Below are 15,953 nucleotides of genomic sequence, written 5' to 3'. Positions count from 1 at the left end.
CGCTGTCCACACGCTTGATTCTCTTTTGGAGACATATAAATCCATAGGTTTTAAGATTATTACTAGTCAGGTATATTCTTAGGCGTTTAATATGGGGTGTTGAGTCCACTTCATTGAGCAAGGAGTAGCTCTTCTCTATTACATATTTGGCTTATGGAACGGTATCTGTGCTAATTTCAATCTCTGGTTTTATGCAGCACCCCAACACACCTTTCCCCTTAAGCAAGCATAAGTTGGTTTTCGACATTTGAGACCCTGTTCTGTTTTGTAATTCAGTTCCTGTGTAGCCAAGTTTACATTCCGTGTAGTAGTGATATCTTATGATGTTTCTTTTTCTGTGTGACTTATTTCACTCAGAATCATCGTACCTGAATCCACTCATTATGCTGCTATGGGCCTGATGACATAGATTTCATTGCTGATTGATATTGCATTGTACGTAAGTACCACAACTTCTTTATCCTTTTTCGCTTTCTGCGACATTGAACTTGTACCGTAAACGAGGTTCTTGTAAACAGAGCCGTCCCAAACTTTGGGGTGGCTGTGTCTTTTTGATGTTAATTTCCCTAAGTTATAGGACTATAAGACGAAGTGCCCTAGGCTCTGTTGCTTTGTTTTTTGCGTGTTTCAGGAAACACCATACACTTCTCCAGAGTGGCTGTTGGTAATTTACATCCCGCCCATCAGCATAACAAGGCTCCCAGTTCTCCATGGCCTGTCCTGCCTTTCTGGATTTTACACTTTTTTCAGATGGCCCTTTTGACCGGGGGGCAGTGAGACTTCATTGTAGTGCAGATTTCCTTTGCAAGCTTGCTTGTTTGGCCAAAAAGGGCATATGCGTTTTTTCCTGAATATATTCAGGAAAAAATGCATACGCCCTTTTTGGCCAAGTGCATCATTGTGGACGTTCTGCCTCTTTTCCTATGCTTTACATGCAATTCCAGTCTACCTCCTGAAATCAGTTTCCTGCAATTCTGCCCCGCTTTCAAGTGCTCTTGGCAGCCTTACTTCAATATATTTTTGGACGATAGCTGTCATTGATAACTCTGCAGGTTTGTGAATTACCGTGCCCCTGAGCTCCTTTCTTCAACTCGCTTTCTTGTGAGCTGGCCGCCACACCGCAGGATTGCTTCAGGCCCTAGTGTGGTTCCGGCACGGCACGCTGAGCCTTTGGTTAATTCCTCTTCCTGGTGGGAAATGAGAGATAAATTTGCCCGTCCAGACATCTCCAGCTAGTCTCTCATTGGTTCTCCCTATTCCAGTTCATCTTATGCAGAAATTGCAAACTGGGCCAAACAGGAGGTTAAAGGCACTGACTCTCCAAGTGGGGAGAGTGTTAATAAAGCCTCTGGAATGTTGCACCCGAGTACCAGGGGACGAAAACTGAGACACATTTGAACACGTTTCCCGATCACACGGTGGATCATACTCTGGGTTATACATGCATATTTTATCTGAAGGAAGAATCCCTTAAACCTGGAGAGTTGGCACCCATGGAATGGGTACCATGCAATATGACTTCAAAGGGTCTGCATTTGCTCACAGAACATCACCAATCCTATCACTGCTGCGTTTATGCCGCTGTCCACATGCTTGATTCTCTTTTGGAGACATATAAATCCATAGGTTTTAAGATTCTTACTAGTCAGGTATATTCTTAGGCGTTTAATATGGGGTGTTGAGTCCACTTCATTGAGCAAGGAGTAGCTCTTATCTATTACATATTTGGCTTATGGAACGGTATCTGTGCTAATTTCAATCTCTGGTTTTATGCAGCACCCCAACACACCTTTCCCCTTAAGCAAGCATAAGTTGGTTTTCGACATTTGAGACCCTGTTCTGTTTTGTAATTCAGTTCCTGTGTAGCCAAGTTTACATTCCGTGTAGTAGTGATATCTTATGATGTTTCTTTTTCTGTGTGACTTATTTCACTTAGACATATATACACTACCAAAAGTAAGGTAGTTAGCTAGTGGGAAGCAGCCGCATAGCACAGGGAGATCAGCTCGGTGCTTTGTGTCCGCCTGGAGGGGTGGGATAGGGAGGGTGGGAGGGAGGGAGACGCAAGCGGGAAGAGATATGGGAATATATGTATATACATAACTGATTCATTTTGTTGTGAAGCTGAAACTAACATACAATTGTAAAGCAATTATACTCCAATAAAGATGTTAAAAAAAAAAAATAGAATCATCGTACCTGAATCCACTCATTATGCTGCTACCGACCTGATGACATAGATTTCATTGTTGAGTGATATTGCATTGTACGTAAGTACCACAAATTCTTTATCCATTTTTCGCTTTCTGCGACATTGAACTTATACTGTAAACGAGGTTCTTGTAAACAGAGCCGTCCCAAACTTTGGGGTGGCTGTGTCTTTTTGATTTTAATTTCCCTAAGTTATAGGACTATAAGACGAAGTGCCCTAGGCTCTGTTGCTTTGTTTTTTGGATGTTTCAGGAAACACCTACACTTCTCCAGAATGGCTGTTGGCAATTTACATCCCGCCCATCAGTATAACAAGGCTCCCAGTTCTCCATGGCCTGTCCTGCCTTTCTGGATTTTACACTTTTTTCAGATCGCCCTGTTGACCGGGTAAGTGAGACTTCATTGTAGTGCAGATTTCCTTTGCAAGCTTGCTTGGTTGGCCAAAAAGGGCGTATGCGTTTTTTCCTGAATATATTCAGGAAAAAACGCATACGCCCTTTTTGGCCAAGTGCATCATTGTGGACGTTCTGCCTCTTTTCCTATGCTTTACATGCAATTCCAGTCTACCTCCTGAAATCGGATTCCTGCAATTCTGCCCCACTTTCAAGTCCTCTTGGCAGCCTTACTTCAATATATTTTTGGAGGATAGCTGTCATTTACTACTCTGCACGTTTGTGAATTACAGTGTGCCTGAGCTCCTTTCTTCAACTCGCTTTCTTGTGAGCTGGCCGCAACACTGCAGGATTGCTTCAGACCCTAGTGTGGTTCCGGCATGGCATGCTGAGCCTTTGGTTAATTCCTCTTCCTGGTGGGAAATGAGAGTTAAATTTGCCCGTCCAGACACCTCCAGCTAGTCTCTCATTGGTTCTCCCTATTCCTGTTCATCTTACGCAGAAATTGCCAACAGGAGGTTAAAGGCACTGACTATCCAAGTGGGGAGAGTGTTAGTAAAGCGTCTGGAATGTTGCACCGGAGTACCAGGGAACGAAATCTAAGACACATTTGAACATGTTTCCCGATCACACGGTGGATCATACTCTGGGTTCCACATGCACGTTTTAGCTGAAGGAAGAATCCCATAAACCTGGAGAGTTGAGACCCGTGGAATGGGTACCATGCAATATGACTTCAAAGGGTCTGCATTTGCTCACAGAACCTCACCAATCCTATCACTGTTGCGTTTATGCCGCTGTCCACACGTTTGATTCTCTTTCGGAGACATATAAATCCATAGGTTTTAAGATTCTTACTAGTCAGGTATATTCTTAGGCGTTTAATATGGGGTGTTGAGTCCACTTATTTGAGGAAGGAGTAGCTCTTGTCTATTACATATTTGGCTTATGGAACGGTATCTGTGCTAATTTCAATCTCTGGTTTTAGGCAGCACCCCAACACACCTTTCCCCTTAAGCAAGCATAAGTTGGTTTTCAACATTTGAGACCCTGTTCTGTTTTGTAATTCAGTTCCTGTGTAGCCAAGTTTACATTCCGTGTAGTAGTGATATCTTATGATGTTTCTTTTTCTGTGTGACTTATTTCACTTAGAATCATCGTACCTGAATCTACTCATTATGCTGCTACGGGCCTGATGACATAGATTTCATTGCTGAGTGATATTGCATTGTACGTAAGTACCACAACTTCTTTATCCTTTTTCGCTTTCTGCGACATTGAACTTGTACCATAAACGAGGTTCTTGTAAACAGAGCCGTCCCAAACTTTGGGGTGGCTGTGTCTTTTTGATTTTAATTTCCCTAAGATATACGACTATAAGGGGAAGTGCCCTAGGCTCTGTTGCTTTGTTTTTTGGATGTTTCAGGAAACACCTACACTTCTCCAGAATGGCTGTTGGCAATTTACAACCCGCCCATCAGCATAACAAGGCTCCCAGTTCTCCATGGCCTGTCCTGCCTTTCTGGATTTTACACTTTTTTCAGATGGCCCTTTTGACCGGGGGGCAGTGAGACTTCATTGTAGTGCAGATTTCCTTTGCAAGCTTGCTTGGTTGGCCAAAAAGGGCGTATGCGTTTTTTCCTGAATATATTCAGGAAAAAACGCATACGCTCTTTTTGGCCAAGTGCATCATTGTGGACGTTCTGCCTCTTTTCCTATGCTTTACATGCAATTCCAGTCTACCTCCTGAAATCGGTTTCCTGCAATTCTGCCCCGCTTTCAAGTGCTCTTGGCAGCCTTACTTCAATATATTTTTGGACGATAGCTGTCATTTATAACTCTGCAGGTTTGTGAATTACAGTGCCCCTGAGCTCCTTTCTTCAACTCGCTTTCTTGTGAGCTGGCCGCAACACCGCAGGATTGCTTCAGGCCCTAGTGTGGTTCCGGCACGGCACGCTGAGCCTTTGGTTAATTCCTCTTCCTGGTGGGAAATGAGAGATAAATTTGCACGTCCAGACACCTCCAGCTAGTCTCTCATTGGTTCTCCCTATTCCAGTTCATCTTACGCAGAAATTGCAAACTGGGCCAAACAGGAGGTTAAAGGCACTGACTCTCCAAGTGGGGAGAGTGTTAATAAAGCGTCTGGAATGTTGCACCGAGTACCAGGGGACGAAAACTGAGACACATTTGAACACGTTTCCCAATCACACGGTGGATGATACTCTGGGTTATACATGCATGTTTTATCTGAAGGAAGAATCCCTTAAACCTGGAGAGTTGAGACCCATGGAATGGGTACCATGCAATATGACTTCAAAGGGTCTGCATTTGCTCACAGAACATCACCAATCCTATCACTGCTGCGTTTATGCCGCTGTCCACACGCTTGATTCTCTTTTGGAGACATATAAATCCATAGGTTTTAAGATTATTACTAGTCAGGTATATTCTTAGGCGTTTAATATGGGGTGTTGAGTCCACTTCATTGAGCAAGGAGTAGCTCTTCTCTATTACATATTTGGCTTATGGAACGGTATCTGTGCTAATTTCAATCTCTGGTTTTATGCAGCACCCCAACACACCTTTCCCCTTAAGCAAGCATAAGTTGGTTTTCGACATTTGAGACCCTGTTCTGTTTTGTAATTCAGTTCCTGTGTAGCCAAGTTTACATTCCGTGTAGTAGTGATATCTTATGATGTTTCTTTTTCTGTGTGACTTATTTCACTCAGAATCATCGTACCTGAATCCACTCATTATGCTGCTATGGGCCTGATGACATAGATTTCATTGCTGATTGATATTGCATTGTACGTAAGTACCACAACTTCTTTATCCTTTTTCGCTTTCTGCGACATTGAACTTGTACCGTAAACGAGGTTCTTGTAAACAGAGCCGTCCCAAACTTTGGGGTGGCTGTGTCTTTTTGATGTTAATTTCCCTAATTATAGGACTATAAGACGAAGTGCCCTAGGCTCTGTTGCTTTGTTTTTTGCGTGTTTCAGGAAACACCATACACTTCTCCAGAGTGGCTGTTGGTAATTTACATCCCGCCCATCAGCATAACAAGGCTCCCAGTTCTCCATGGCCTGTCCTGCCTTTCTGGATTTTACACTTTTTTCAGATGGCCCTTTTGACCGGGGGGCAGTGAGACTTCATTGTAGTGCAGATTTCCTTTGCAAGCTTGCTTGTTTGGCCAAAAAGGGCATATGCGTTTTTTCCTGAATATATTCAGGAAAAAATGCATACGCCCTTTTTGGCCAAGTGCATCATTGTGGACGTTCTGCCTCTTTTCCTATGCTTTACATGCAATTCCAGTCTACCTCCTGAAATCAGTTTCCTGCAATTCTGCCCCGCTTTCAAGTGCTCTTGGCAGCCTTACTTCAATATATTTTTGGACGATAGCTGTTATTGATAACTCTGCAGGTTTGTGAATGACAGTGCCCCTGAGCTCCTTTCTTCAACTCGCTTTCTTGTGAGCTGGCCGCCACACCGCAGGATTGCTTCAGGCCCTAGTGTGGTTCCGGCACGGCACGCTGAGCCTTTGGTTAATTCCTCTTCCTGGTGGGAAATGAGAGATAAATTTGCCCGTCCAGACATCTCCAGCTAGTCTCTCATTGGTTCTCCCTATTCCAGTTCATCTTATGCAGAAATTGCAAACTGGGCCAAACAGGAGGTTAAAGGCACTGACTCTCCAAGTGGGGAGAGTGTTAATAAAGCCTCTGGAATGTTGCACCCGAGTACCAGGGGACGAAAACTGAGACACATTTGAACACGTTTCCCGATCACACGGTGGATCATACTCTGGGTTATACATGCATATTTTATCTGAAGGAAGAATCCCTTAAACCTGGAGAGTTGGCACCCATGGAATGGGTACCATGCAATATGACTTCAAAGGGTCTGCATTTGCTCACAGAACATCACCAATCCTATCACTGCTGCGTTTATGCCGCTGTCCACATGCTTGATTCTCTTTTGGAGACATATAAATCCATAGGTTTTAAGATTCTTACTAGTCAGGTATATTCTTAGGCGTTTAATATGGGGTGTTGAGTCCACTTCATTGAGCAAGGAGTAGCTCTTATCTATTACATATTTGGCTTATGGAACGGTATCTGTGCTAATTTCAATCTCTGGTTTTATGCAGCACCCCAACACACCTTTCCCCTTAAGCAAGCATAAGTTGGTTTTCGACATTTGAGACCCTGTTCTGTTTTGTAATTCAGTTCCTGTGTAGCCAAGTTTACATTCCGTGTAGTAGTGATATCTTATGATGTTTCTTTTTCTGTGTGACTTATTTCACTTAGACATATATACACTACCAAAAGTAAGGTAGTTAGCTAGTGGGAAGCAGCCGCATAGCACAGGGAGATCAGCTCGGTGCTTTGTGTCCGCCTGGAGGGGTGGGATAGGGAGGGTGGGAGGGAGGGAGACGCAAGCGGGAAGAGATATGGGAATATATGTATATACATAACTGATTCATTTTGTTGTGAAGCTGAAACTAACATACAATTGTAAAGCAATTATACTCCAATAAAGATGTTAAAAAAAAAAAATAGAATCATCGTACCTGAATCCACTCATTATGCTGCTACCGACCTGATGACATAGATTTCATTGTTGAGTGATATTGCATTGTACGTAAGTACCACAAATTCTTTATCCATTTTTCGCTTTCTGCGACATTGAACTTATACTGTAAACGAGGTTCTTGTAAACAGAGCCGTCCCAAATTTTGGGGTGGCTGTGTCTTTTTGATTTTAATTTCCCTAAGTTATAGGACTATAAGACGAAGTGCCCTAGGCTCTGTTGCTTTGTTTTTTGGATGTTTCAGGAAACACCTACACTTCTCCAGAATGGCTGTTGGCAATTTACATCCCGCCCATCAGTATAACAAGGCTCCCAGTTCTCCATGGCCTGTCCTGCCTTTCTGGATTTTACACTTTTTTCAGATCGCCCTGTTGACCGGGTAAGTGAGACTTCATTGTAGTGCAGATTTCCTTTGCAAGCTTGCTTGGTTGGCCAAAAAGGGCGTATGCGTTTTTTCCTGAATATATTCAGGAAAAAACGCATACGCCCTTTTTGGCCAAGTGCATCATTGTGGACGTTCTGCCTCTTTTCCTATGCTTTACATGCAATTCCAGTCTACCTCCTGAAATCGGATTCCTGCAATTCTGCCCCACTTTCAAGTCCTCTTGGCAGCCTTACTTCAATATATTTTTGGAGGATAGCTGTCATTTATAACTCTGCAGGTTTGTGAATTACCGTGCCCCTGAGCTCCTTTCTTCAACTCGCTTTCTTGTGAGCTGGCCGCAACACTGCAGGATTGCTTCAGACCCTAGTGTGGTTCCGGCATGGCATGCTGAGCCTTTGGTTAATTCCTCTTCCTGGTGGGAAATGAGAGTTAAATTTGCCCGTCCAGACACCTCCAGCTAGTCTCTCATTGGTTCTCCCTATTCCTGTTCATCTTACGCAGAAATTGCCAACAGGAGGTTAAAGGCACTGACTATCCAAGTGGGGAGAGTGTTAGTAAAGCGTCTGGAATGTTGCACCGGAGTACCAGGGAACGAAATCTAAGACACATTTGAACATGTTTCCCGATCACACGGTGGATCATACTCTGGGTTCCACATGCACGTTTTAGCTGAAGGAAGCATCCCATAAACCTGGAGAGTTGAGACCCGTGGAATGGGTACCATGCAATATGACTTCAAAGGGTCTGCATTTGCTCACAGAACCTCACCAATCCTATCACTGTTGCGTTTATGCCGCTGTCCACACGTTTGATTCTCTTTCGGAGACATATAAATCCATAGGTTTTAAGATTCTTACTAGTCAGGTATATTCTTAGGCGTTTAATATAGGGTGTTGAGTCCACTTATTTGAGGAAGGAGTAGCTCTTGTCTATTACATATTTGGCTTATGGAACGGTATCTGTGCTAATTTCAATCTCTGGTTTTAGGCAGCACCCCAACACACCTTTCCCCTTAAGCAAGCATAAGTTGGTTTTCAACATTTGAGACCCTGTTCTGTTTTGTAATTCAGTTCCTGTGTAGCCAAGTTTACATTCCGTGTAGTAGTGATATCTTATGATGTTTCTTTTTCTGTGTGACTTATTTCACTTAGAATCATCGTACCTGAATCTACTCATTATGCTGCTACGGGCCTGATGACATAGATTTCATTGCTGAGTGATATTGCATTGTACGTAAGTACCACAACTTCTTTATCCTTTTTCGCTTTCTGCGACATTGAACTTGTACCATAAACGAGGTTCTTGTAAACAGAGCCGTCCCAAACTTTGGGGTGGCTGTGTCTTTTTGATTTTAATTTCCCTAAGATATACGACTATAAGGGGAAGTGCCCTAGGCTCTGTTGCTTTGTTTTTTGGATGTTTCAGGAAACACCTACACTTCTCCAGAATGGCTGTTGGCAATTTACAACCCGCCCATCAGCATAACAAGGCTCCCAGTTCTCCATGGCCTGTCCTGCCTTTCTGGATTTTACACTTTTTTCAGATGGCCCTTTTGACCGGGGGGCAGTGAGACTTCATTGTAGTGCAGATTTCCTTTGCAAGCTTGCTTGGTTGGCCAAAAAGGGCGTATGCGTTTTTTCCTGAATATATTCAGGAAAAAACGCATACGCTCTTTTTGGCCAAGTGCATCATTGTGGACGTTCTGCCTCTTTTCCTATGCTTTACATGCAATTCCAGTCTACCTCCTGAAATCGGTTTCCTGCAATTCTGCCCCGCTTTCAAGTGCTCTTGGCAGCCTTACTTCAATATATTTTTGGACGATAGCTGTCATTTATAACTCTGCAGGTTTGTGAATTACAGTGCCCCTGAGCTCCTTTCTTCAACTCGCTTTCTTGTGAGCTGGCCGCAACACCGCAGGATTGCTTCAGGCCCTAGTGTGGTTCCGGCACGGCACGCTGAGCCTTTGGTTAATTCCTCTTCCTGGTGGGAAATGAGAGATAAATTTGCACGTCCAGACACCTCCAGCTAGTCTCTCATTGGTTCTCCCTATTCCAGTTCATCTTACGCAGAAATTGCAAACTGGGCCAAACAGGAGGTTAAAGGCACTGACTCTCCAAGTGGGGAGAGTGTTAATAAAGCGTCTGGAATGTTGCACCGAGTACCAGGGGACGAAAACTGAGACACATTTGAACACGTTTCCCAATCACACGGTGGATGATACTCTGGGTTATACATGCATGTTTTATCTGAAGGAAGAATCCCTTAAACCTGGAGAGTTGAGACCCATGGAATGGGTACCATGCAATATGACTTCAAAGGGTCTGCATTTGCTCACAGAACATCACCAATCCTATCACTGCTGCGTTTATGCCGCTGTCCACACGCTTGATTCTCTTTTGGAGACATATAAATCCATAGGTTTTAAGATTCTTACTACTCAGGTATATTCTTAGGCGTTTAATATGGGGTGTTGAGTCCACCTCATTGAGCAAGGAGTAGCTCTTCTCTATTACATATTTGGCTTATGGAACGGTATCTGTGCTAATTTCAATCTCTGGTTTTATGCAGCACCCCAACACACCTTTCCCCTTAAGCAAGCATAAGTTGGTTTTCGACATTTGAGACCCTGTTCTGTTTTGTAATTCAGTTCTTGTGTAGCCAAGTTTACATTCCGTGTAGTAGTGATATCTTATGATGTTTCTTTTTCTGTGTGACTTATTTCACTCAGAATCATCGTACCTGAATCCACTCATTATGCTGCTATGGGCCTGATGACATAGATTTCATTGCTGATTGATATTGCATTGTACGTAAGTACCACAACTTCTTTATCCTTTTTCGCTTTCTGCGACATTGAACTTGTACCGTAAACGAGGTTCTTGTAAACAGAGCCGTCCCAAACTTTGGGGTGGCTGTGTCTTTTTGATTTTAATTTCCCTAAGTTATAGGACTATAAGACGAAGTGCCCTAGGCTCTGTTGCTTTGTTTTTTGCGTGTTTCAGGAAACACCATACACTTCTCCAGAGTGGCTGTTGGTAACTTACATCCCGCCCATCAGCATAACAAGGCTCCCAGTTCTCCATGGCCTGTCCTGCCTTTCTGGATTTTACACTTTTTTCAGATGGCCCTTTTGACCGGGGGGCAGTGAGACTTCATTGTAGTGCAGATTTCCTTTGCAAGCTTGCTTGGTTGGCCAAAAAGGGCGTATGCGTTTTTTCCTGAATATATTCAGGAAAAAATGCATACGCCCTTTTTGGCCAAGTGCATCATTGTGGACGTTCTGCCTCTTTTCCTATGCTTTACATGCAATTCCAGTCTACCTCCTGAAATCGGTTTCCTGCAATTCTGCCCCGCTTTCAAGTGCTCTTGGCAGCCTTACTTCAATATATTTTTGGACGATAGCTGTCATTTATAACTCTGCAGGTTTGTGAATGACAGTGCCCCTGAGCTCCTTTCTTCAACTCGCTTTCTTGTGAGCTGGCCGCAACACCGCAGGATTGCTTCAGGCCCTAGTGTGGTTCCGGCACGGCACGCTGAGCCTTTGGTTAATTCCTCTTCCTGGTGGGAAATGAGAGATAAATTTGCCCGTCCAGACATCTCCAGCTAGTCTCTCATTGGTTCTCCCTATTCCAGTTCATCTTATGCAGAAATTGCAAACTGGGCCAAACAGGAGGTTAAAGGCACTGACTCTCCAAGTGGGGAGAGTGTTAATAAAGCCTCTGGAATGTTGCACCCGAGTACCAGGGGACGAAAACTGAGACACATTTGAACACGTTTCCCGATCACACGGTGGATCATACTCTGGGTTATACATGCATATTTTATCTGAAGGAAGAATCCCTTAAACCTGGAGAGTTGGCACCCATGGAATGGGTACCATGCAATATGACTTCAAAGGGTCTGCATTTGCTCACAGAACATCACCAATCCTATCACTGCTGCGTTTATGCCGCTGTCCACACGCTTGATTCTCTTTTGGAGACATATAAATCCATAGGTTTTAAGATTCTTACTAGTCAGGTATATTCTTAGGCGTTTAATATGGGGTGTTGAGTCCACTTCATTGAGCAAGGAGTAGCTCTTCTCTATTACATATTTGGCTTATGGAACGGTATCTGTGCTAATTTCAATCTCTGGTTTTATGCAGCACCCCAACACACCTTTCCCCTTAAGCAAGCATAAGTTGGTTTTCGACATTTGAGACCCTGTTCTGTTTTGTAATTCAGTTCCTGTGTAGCCAAGTTTACATTCCGTGTAGTAGTGATATCTTATGATGTTTCTTTTTCTGTGTGACTTATTTCACTTAGAATCATCGTACCTGAATCCACTCATTATGCTGCTACGGACCTGATGACATAGATTTCATTGCTGAGTGTTATTGTATTGTACGTAAGTACCACAAATTCTTTATCCATTTTTCGCTTTCTGCGACATTGAACTTATACTGTAAACGAGGTTCTTGTAAACAGAGCCGTCCCAAACTTTGGGGTGGCTGTGTCTTTTTGATTTTAATTTCCCTAAGTTATAGGACTATAAGACGAAGTGCCCTAGGCTCTGTTGCTTTGTTTTTTGGATGTTTCAGGAAACACCTACACTTCTCCAGAATGGCTGTTGGCAATTTACATCCCGCCCATCAGTATAACAAGGCTCCCAGTTCTCCATGGCCTGTCCTGCCTTTCTGGATTTTACACTTTTTTCAGATCGCCCTGTTGACCGGGTAAGTGAGACTTCATTGTAGTGCAGATTTCCTTTGCAAGCTTGCTTGGTTGGCCAAAAAGGGCGTATGCGTTTTTTCCTGAATATATTCAGGAAAAAACGCATACGCCCTTTTTGGCCAAGTGCATCATTGTGGACGTTCTGCCTCTTTTCCTATGCTTTACATGCAATTCCAGTCTACCTCCTGAAATCGGATTCCTGCAATTCTGCCCCACTTTCAAGTCCTCTTGGCAGCCTTACTTCAATATATTTTTGGAGGATAGCTGTCATTTATAACTCTGCAGGTTTGTGAATTACCGTGCCCCTGAGCTCCTTTCTTCAACTCGCTTTCTTGTGAGCTGGCCGCAACACTGCAGGATTGCTTCAGACCCTAGTGTGGTTCCGGCATGGCATGCTGAGCCTTTGGTTAATTCCTCTTCCTGGTGGGAAATGAGAGTTAAATTTGCCCGTCCAGACACCTCCAGCTAGTCTCTCATTGGTTCTCCCTATTCCTGTTCATCTTACGCAGAAATTGCCAACAGGAGGTTAAAGGCACTGACTCTCCAAGTGGGGAGAGTGTTAGTAAAGCGTCTGGAATGTTGCACCGGAGTACCAGGGAACGAAATCTAAGACACATTTGAACATGTTTCCCGATCACACGGTGGATCATACTCTGGGTTCCACATGCACGTTTTAGCTGAAGGAAGCATCCCATAAACCTGGAGAGTTGAGACCCGTGGAATGGGTACCATGCAATATGACTTCAAAGGGTCTGCATTTGCTCACAGAACCTCACCAATCCTATCACTGTTGCGTTTATGCCGCTGTCCACACGTTTGATTCTCTTTCGGAGACATATAAATCCATAGGTTTTAAGATTCTTACTAGTCAGGTATATTCTTAGGCGTTTAATATAGGGTGTTGAGTCCACTTATTTGAGGAAGGAGTAGCTCTTGTCTATTACATATTTGGCTTATGGAACGGTATCTGTGCTAATTTCAATCTACGGTTTTAGGCAGCACCCCAACACACCTTTCCCCTTAAGCAAGCATAAGTTGGTTTTCAACATTTGAGACCCTGTTCTGTTTTGTAATTCAGTTCCTGTGTAGCCAAGTTTACATTCCGTGTAGTAGTGATATCTTATGATGTTTCTTTTTCTGTGTGACTTATTTCACTTAGAATCATCGTACCTGAATCCACTCATTATGCTGCTACGGGCCTGATGACATAGATTTCATTGCTGAGTGATATTGCATTGTACGTAAGTACCACAACTTCTTTATCCTTTTTCGCTTTCTGCGACATTGAACTTGTACCATAAACGAGGTTCTTGTAAACAGAGCCGTCCCAAACTTTGGGGTGGCTGTGTCTTTTTGATTTTAATTTCCCTAAGATATACGACTATAAGGGGAAGTGCCCTAGGCTCTGTTGCTTTGTTTTTTGGATGTTTCAGGAAACACCTACACTTCTCCAGAATGGCTGTTGGCAATTTACAACCCGCCCATCAGCATAACAAGGCTCCCAGTTCTCCATGGCCTGTCCTGCCTTTCTGGATTTTACACTTTTTTCAGATGGCCCTTTTGACCGGGGGGCAGTGAGACTTCATTGTAGTGCAGATTTCCTTTGCAAGCTTGCTTGGTTGGCCAAAAAGGGCGTATGCGTTTTTTCCTGAATATATTCAGGAAAAAACGCATACGCCCTTTTTGGCCAAGTGCATCATTGTGGACGTTCTGCCTCTTTTCCTATGCTTTACATGCAATTCCAGTCTACCTCCTGAAATCGGTTTCCTGCAATTCTGCCCCGCTTTCAAGTGCTCTTGGCAGCCTTACTTCAATATATTTTTGGACGATAGCTGTCATTTATAACTCTGCAGGTTTGTGAATTACAGTGCCCCTGAGCTCCTTTCTTCAACTCGCTTTCTTGTGAGCTGGCCGCAACACCGCAGGATTGCTTCAGGCCCTAGTGTGGTTCCGGCACGGCACGCTGAGCCTTTGGTTAATTCCTCTTCCTGGTGGGAAATGAGAGATAAATTTGCACGTCCAGACACCTCCAGCTAGTCTCTCATTGGTTCTCCCTATTCCAGTTCATCTTACGCAGAAATTGCAAACTGGGCCAAACAGGAGGTTAAAGGCACTGACTCTCCAAGTGGGGAGAGTGTTAATAAAGCGTCTGGAATGTTGCACCGAGTACCAGGGGACGAAAACTGAGACACATTTGAACACGTTTCCCAATCACACGGTGGATGATACTCTGGGTTATACATGCATGTTTTATCTGAAGGAAGAATCCCTTAAACCTGGAGAGTTGAGACCCATGGAATGGGTACCATGCAATATGACTTCAAAGGGTCTGCATTTGCTCACAGAACATCACCAATCCTATCACTGCTGCGTTTATGCCGCTGTCCACACGCTTGATTCTCTTTTGGAGACATATAAATCCATAGGTTTTAAGATTCTTACTAGTCAGGTATATTCTTAGGCGTTTAATATGGGGTGTTGAGTCCACTTCATTGAGCAAGGAGTAGCTCTTCTCTATTACATATTTGGCTTATGGAACGGTATCTGTGCTAATTTCAATCTCTGGTTTTATGCAGCACCCCAACACACCTTTCCCCTTAAGCAAGCATAAGTTGGTTTTCGACATTTGAGACCCTGTTCTGTTTTGTAATTCAGTTCCTGTGTAGCCAAGTTTACATTCCGTGTAGTAGTGATATCTTATGATGTTTCTTTTTCTGTGTGACTTATTTCACTCAGAATCATCGTACCTGAATCCACTCATTATGCTGCTATGGGCCTGATGACATAGATTTCATTGCTGATTGATATTGCATTGTACGTAAGTACCACAACTTCTTTATCCTTTTTCGCTTTCTGCGACATTGAACTTGTACCGTAAACGAGGTTCTTGTAAACAGAGCCGTCCCAAACTTTGGGGTGGCTGTGTCTTTTTGATTTTAATTTCCCTAAGTTATAGGACTATAAGACGAAGTGCCCTAGGCTCTGTTGCTTTGTTTTTTGCGTGTTTCAGGAAACACCATACACTTCTCCAGAGTGGCTGTTGGTAACTTACATCCCGCCCATCAGCATAACAAGGCTCCCAGTTCTCCATGGCCTGTCCTGCCTTTCTGGATTTTACACTTTTTTCAGATGGCCCTTTTGACCGGGGGGCAGTGAGACTTCATTGTAGTGCAGATTTCCTTTGCAAGCTTGCTTGGTTGGCCAAAAAGGGCGTATGCGTTTTTTCCTGAATATATTCAGGAAAAAATGCATACGCCCTTTTTGGCCAAGTGCATCATTGTGGACGTTCTGCCTCTTTTCCTATGCTTTACATGCAATTCCAGTCTACCTCCTGAAATCGGTTTCCTGCAATTCTGCCCCGCTTTCAAGTGCTCTTGGCAGCCTTACTTCAATATATTTTTGGACGATAGCTGTCATTTATAACTCTGCAGGTTTGTGAATGACAGTGCCCCTGAGTTACTTTCTTCAACTCGCTTTCTTGTGAGCTGGCCGCAACACCGCAGGATTGCTTCAGGCCCTAGTGTGGTTCCGGCACGGCACGCTGAGCCTTTGGTTAATTCCTCTTCCTGGTGGGAAATGAGAGATAAATTTGCCCGTCCAGACATCTCCAGCTAGTCTCTCATTGGTTCTCCCTATTCCAGTTCATCTTATGCAGAAATT

Source organism: Lagenorhynchus albirostris, chromosome 2, assembly GCF_949774975.1.
Source record: "Lagenorhynchus albirostris chromosome 2, mLagAlb1.1, whole genome shotgun sequence".
In the NCBI taxonomy this organism is placed as follows: domain Eukaryota; kingdom Metazoa; phylum Chordata; class Mammalia; order Artiodactyla; family Delphinidae; genus Lagenorhynchus; species Lagenorhynchus albirostris.
Note: the sequence above shows the minus strand (reverse complement) of the source record.